Below are 6,000 nucleotides of genomic sequence, written 5' to 3'. Positions count from 1 at the left end.
TGATCACTCTTCATAACATTCTGGACTATATGCTAATTGCCATCATACAAACTGAGGCAGCAGACTTTGTGAAAATGTATATTTGTGTCATTCTCAAAACTTTTGGCCACGACTGTAGAGTGCCAAGTCGCTCTCCATTCAGAGACATGAGTATCAAGCCTGTCTGTCAGTCTGGACTTCATCACCAACCTAATTGCTGCGTTCACCTTTCTATTTCACTTCAGATATCATAAAATGGAAGTGAAATATAATGGTGAACACAGTGATCAGGCTGGTTCCATCAGACCAGGTTATGCCCTGGACATTATATGCATCTAAGAAGTAGAAAATAAGCAACAAATAATGTCAGTTTACATAAATTATGTTTCACAACAAAGTAATGAAGTGGGTTAACGTCTGTATTTGTACAAATGATGAGCCTGTGAAAGCTGTTGCTGCTGACTGGTGAAGGCTGCTGGCCAGATACAGCCAACATGTGGCTGACTGTTTCATTCATTGGAATGCTCACAGCGAAGGCATGTCCGCATGATGCTGATGAGGGCCCCCTTGCTAGTCTTCTCTATGCTGCATGTTTGGCTGCAAACTGGACATCTCTCGAACAACTGCAGCAGGCAATCTTATGAGGTGGTGTTGACTGGGAGGGCCTGTGACAGGGTTATATAATAGACAGCCAAGTGGTAAATTGCATTTTGTTCTAAAGAAAGGACAAAGCTTTTTGCTAAAGCACTTCACAACCAAAATTACTCTACTGGTTGTATCTGCTTGGCTGGGGAATTAGCCAACTAGTTTATCAAGGAAGATATTTTTGAATACAACTTTTCACATAACACACATTACCTGTCATTGTTGATGAAGCCGCTGTGTCATCAGGGCAGTAACTCGGGTCACTATCAGAGGCCTCATGATGGCGTATCCTTTTCATAGGAGTCGAGGGGGACTAGCAACAACATAGGAGGTGTAACAAGGGTACTTGTGTCGCATGAACCACTTTTATTCTGAGGTCTTGCCTGACAAACTGTGAAAATAGCAAGTGAACAGTGAATTACATTCTTTTTGGAGGTTGCTCAACCATTGCAATCATATTGCTGGACATGTTATGAAACCCACCTTTGTATATTTAAAACCAAATACTTTTAGACTTTTACTCAAGTCGTTTTATACTGGGTGACTTTCACTTTTACTTGAGTCATTTTCTATTAAGGTATCTTTACTTTTACTCAAGTATGACAATTGGGTACTTTTTCCACCACTGGTCCTTCGGCAGGGCATGCACACCAGTTAGCTGTGCATCCTGCTGGAAGCATGCATGCATGGTCAATCCGTATAGGGCTTTCAGTCTAAAACGGCCATGATCCTTTGAACACATTGGAGGCGATGAAACAACGGAGCCCCATTTAATGAAGGGAAGCGAAGTGGGCTGAGAGGCGATTTGCAGGAGGAGTTTGGCAAAAGGGGGCATTATTTGATGACATAATTGTAATCCAAACCCAACCTTAATTTAGGCCTACTTGTGACGCACTGATGTTCCAAACTCCGTTTTAGACGAGGCTGACTTTATGACCAAAATTATCCTATTTACACTTTTTAGTACATTTTGACACTAGAATACATGTTTCTGACTCATTTTGATGCCACATGGGCCATTTTCAAAATGATTAGTTGGGTTTTTAGGGCCAGTCGCTCTTTAATGTCATAATACATTTTCCTAATTTATTCCCATATGTTATAATATAACATGTCCATGTCTCGTCATGTACAGTAATGTGTATGAGGTAAATATCACATCTAACAATAACATAAAAACTAAGAAGCAAGCATGTCATATTGACACAAACTATTTGGGGCGTCAGTTGTGACAGCCTTCATTGAATTGTAGCCTACTTCTGTAGTCTCTCGTCAACTGAAATGTTGGCTAGCGGAGGCAGATGAGTGTACCAGCGCTAAGCCAATGGGCATAGCCGAGGGGGCGGTATATATGGTAATTTACAAATGGGCTGCAGCCAGCTGTTGCTGCCAGAGATGTGCGCGCGGTTGGAAGGAGCGCTCCTGAATCATCATCCTCGAGCATCAAGTGGACACCTCGAGCCACGGCACTGCGTATTCTATTCACTTCAACGAGGACGAAGAGCTCTTGAATCATTTTGAGACAGGAAACAAACTAGTAATATACTCTGCTGTCGTATTTCTCAGTAAATACCGGGTCAAACGCAGAGCCTACAGTAAAGAAAAAGGGAAAAACGTGACACTGGAGAAACATCAAAGAATAGGTGAGCTTAGCGCATACCTTTGTTGTTTTCTTCTGTCAAAACAACATTTAACACAGTTACTCTCCGAATTGCCTAAAATACATTTGATATTCTGAGGATACTGTAAGTTATTGCATAGTCACATGCTATTACTATGTAAGTAACTTAGATAGATACTTAGGAATGCCTAACTCTGGGACAGGGCTATTATTAACCGAGTATTTTTGAATGACGTCAGCAATTCAGTCATTATTTGGCATTCTTATTTATTATTAGCAACAACACACGCAGGCCTCACAGCTGTATTTATAGTGCTGTTGCCCAGTTGTATAATTACGTAAGACTGTCATGTGCCTGCTTATGCTGTGCTTGACACAGTATTTCACTTGATACATTTAATGGGCAATCACCAGTAGGTCTGTTTTCATTGATGGTTTCCTCTTGGTGAAAAGAGATAGATAGTTATAACCCCCGATAGGATCAAATATAGGATTTTTCAAAATGTTAGCAATAAGCTAATAGTAGTGTTCAAGCAGTAGAAAAGTGAGATTTCATCCAATGAAACAAGTAATGGAAAAAGTAGGCCTAGACTAATGCTTGCATGATAAATAGTAATACATGTTCATTCTATAGCTGTATCCTACTGAGTCATACCTCAGTCAGATCATATTTGTGTTAGAATTGAAGATGAAAGGAAAGGGATGGCAAGATGTCTGCATATTTACAGTAGTGAAACATATAATGCCCCAAGTATACCCAACAAGACATGACACTTTCAGCTAATTTATCTACACATCATAATAATGACTGACAAATATAACCTTTATAGTGTGCGTAAATAATGGATATTTGGGGTGAGGTGTGTATTGTGTGTGTTATTTCATTCCCATTGCATGTACAACATTTTGTTATTAAGTAATGCATATGTTATGGTGCATTTTTAAATGCTAGAGAACATTTATACACTGTTTTTTGTAAGCACTTCATCTATTATAGATGATGCCAGTGGCTTAGTGGGTGTAAATTATACTGTCACAATAGGGAGGCAGGCTTTTCTATCCTGATGGAAAGATTCTCTGTGCTGCAAATATGTTAAGTGGAATCTGGTACAGTGGCTGTTTAAATGCATTTTCTTTATGCTTACACTTTAATCTCATTCAGCTTTGCAAAAATCTTAACTTGCATCAAAGCATTGCCAACAGAGAATGTGCAAACAGCAATAGAAAGGCACACATTATGTGGTTAGGATCCATAAAGAAAAACATGTATTCAAAGTAGAATATTTAAGAATCAACAGTTTTCTGTAAAATACTGAAATATTTCCAATGCTCAATTGCAACAAATATGTGTTTATTGCATACTGAACAGTTAAAATAACCTGCATGACTTGACAACCTCTGTGTTTGTTATTCTTGTGGTCAAGTTGCTTTTCCATGGACAGCAATATGTTTATTCTGAAAGAGAGCATCTTTGACCTCTTGGTTTCATAATAAAACCACAAAACTTGGTCACTCAGTTTTGAACCTGTTGCCCCTTGTGCAGTCATCATGAGTTCCTCACTGTCTCTCTCTGACGTTTTCTAAGCTGAGACATGACAGTATAGTCTTGACATGACACTATGGTCTCTGTGGTCATCAAAAATCCCAAAGCCAGTCCAGAAGAATCAGTTGTCCTACCCATAGTGTGTTTCTATTCTGTCTCAATCCAAAATATCCAGGAAATGTAATTATCTCCTGTTAAAATTAGCCAAATATTTTCACACCTCAGGTTTGCAAAGGTCCAGCCAGGGAGTGATTGAATATAACGAAGCGTATGAACTGTCTGACCCTGCTATATCACTAGATTTTAAATACACATGGGGTAAAATGTCAATTTTTCAACCATAAATCAGTCTCACAAATTTATACTGTATAAAATAATTTACATTTCTGTCTTTATCCCAGATTTCATGCAAGCCTTATTGTGTGACACATTCAGCAATAAATTAAGTGTTAACTTCATGCCTCACAAGTATTTTTTTTACATTTAAAATGTTTATAATTGAGGTTTGTTGATGATAATTGTGTAGAGTCAATAAATGTTTGCGTCGGCATGGTTGCCTTGGCTTAGGGGCTTTATGTATTGGGTTATGCAAATAGGATTCCTGCCTTCTATTTTGAGACCAGGTTTCTCATCTTGCCATTGAGCTGAAATGACTGGCAGAAGCATCAACAACTAATACTGAAAAAATGTGTTGGGCTTTGGCCTGGTCAGGTGCCATATGCTCTGCTTGTATGCTTATTTCCAGCTAATATTGTATGGTAGTTGGATCATACTTTAACCTAAATCTATGCTTCTCTATTGAAAGTTATAAGCCTAAAAGGGTAAATGTATGGTTATTGCAAAGAGTAAACATTAGCACGAAACATATTTATTTTTAATGGAATGTGCATGACACAGTTGTTATCGTCGTGTAAAGATACAGTAAGTATCAGTGTTCATAAGTGCCCATTTAACATTCACTGGAATTAACATTCAGTTAGTGAGAAGTAACGCCTCTGTAACAAGTCCCCCACTCATGAAGTAGTGCTACAGCGTTGACTAGTAATGACACAACAGTTTGTTGTTGGTGTTCACCCTGTGTTGTCTCAGTGAGACACTCAGCAATTAGTCTGTCCTTGTCTCCAGGGACTGCAGGGTGTCTTTGGGAGAGAGAGCCTGACTGTGTTAGAGGCCTACTCTGTTAGTGTGTAATGGTCTCGTTTCCACTGTCTGGCGTCTGGGAAGATGTCAGAGGAAGCTGCTCTCGGTCTCTAGGAGCTGTAGACCCTGTATGCGTGCAATTATTGCACTATTCCCTCGGAACAGCCTCAATTCATCGGGGCATGGACTCTACAAGGTGTCGAAACCGTTCCACAGGGATGCTGGCTCATCTTGACTCCCATGCTTCCCGTAGTTGTGTGAAGTTGGCTGGATGTCTTTTGGGTGGTGGACCATTCTTGATACACACAGGAAACTGTTCAGCGTGAAAAATCCAGCTGCGTTGCAGTTCTTGACACAAACCGATGCGTCTGGCACCCACTACCATACCCCATTCAAAGACACATCTTTTGTCTTGCCGATTCACCCTCTGAATGGGACATATACACAATCTATGTCTCAATTGTCTCAAGGCTTACAAATCCTTCTTTAACCTGTCTCCTCTCCTTCATCTACACTGATTGAAGTGGATTTAACAAGTGACATCAATAAAGGATCATAGCTTTCACCTGGTTTCACCTTGTCAGTCTATGTCATGGAAAGAGCCAGTATCCTTAATGTTTTGTACACTCAGTGTATATCATATGTAGACTACCACAGATACAGGCCTAGGCCTGGTCCTGGTCGTAGATACCAGGATCTCTGGAGTGTCAAAAAGTGTATGTATAGGGTCATCGAAAATTAAGACCATAAAATGTGGTCGTTAGCTCCCAAGGCAGCCAAATGTATATTCTCGTCAACACTCCAATGATTTTACAGACAGGGAAACTCTTGCTGACAGCTACATTGCTGTCTTACTTGGCTGTTTTTAGCCTTTTTGAGACCTTGAGCGGCAGTTGTCATGCGGACTGCATTATCCAGAATTAGGTGACATTAGGCGTGTGAGGGTTTACTGGCTGTAGTGGTTTGAGAAACATTCAAAACCACTCTGAGAAGGCCAAGTCCTCACCGTTTAGGGGAGGTAAATGCTATATTTGTCTGGCTGTGTGAGAGGGAGGGTTGTCTGTGGTGAGAA

The 6,000-nt window shown here is 40.1% G+C and overlaps 1 protein-coding gene across 1 annotated transcript in view; it reads left to right on the top strand.

Moving 5' to 3' along the window:
- Positions 1-1,983: 1,983 nt before the first annotated feature.
- Positions 1,984-6,000, top strand: part of mef2b (myocyte enhancer factor 2b) — a 28,932-nt gene continuing 24,915 nt past the window's right edge. The window contains exon 1 of the mRNA XM_014148753.3: positions 1,984-2,267. The gene's annotated coding sequence lies outside the window, so the exon portion shown is untranslated. The remainder of the gene's footprint in view (positions 2,268-6,000) is intronic.

Source organism: Salmo salar, chromosome 16, assembly GCF_965601325.2.
Source record: "Salmo salar chromosome 16, fSalSal1, whole genome shotgun sequence".
In the NCBI taxonomy this organism is placed as follows: Eukaryota; Metazoa; Chordata; class Actinopteri; order Salmoniformes; family Salmonidae; genus Salmo; species Salmo salar.
This window is presented reverse-complemented; position numbering and strand designations above follow the sequence as displayed.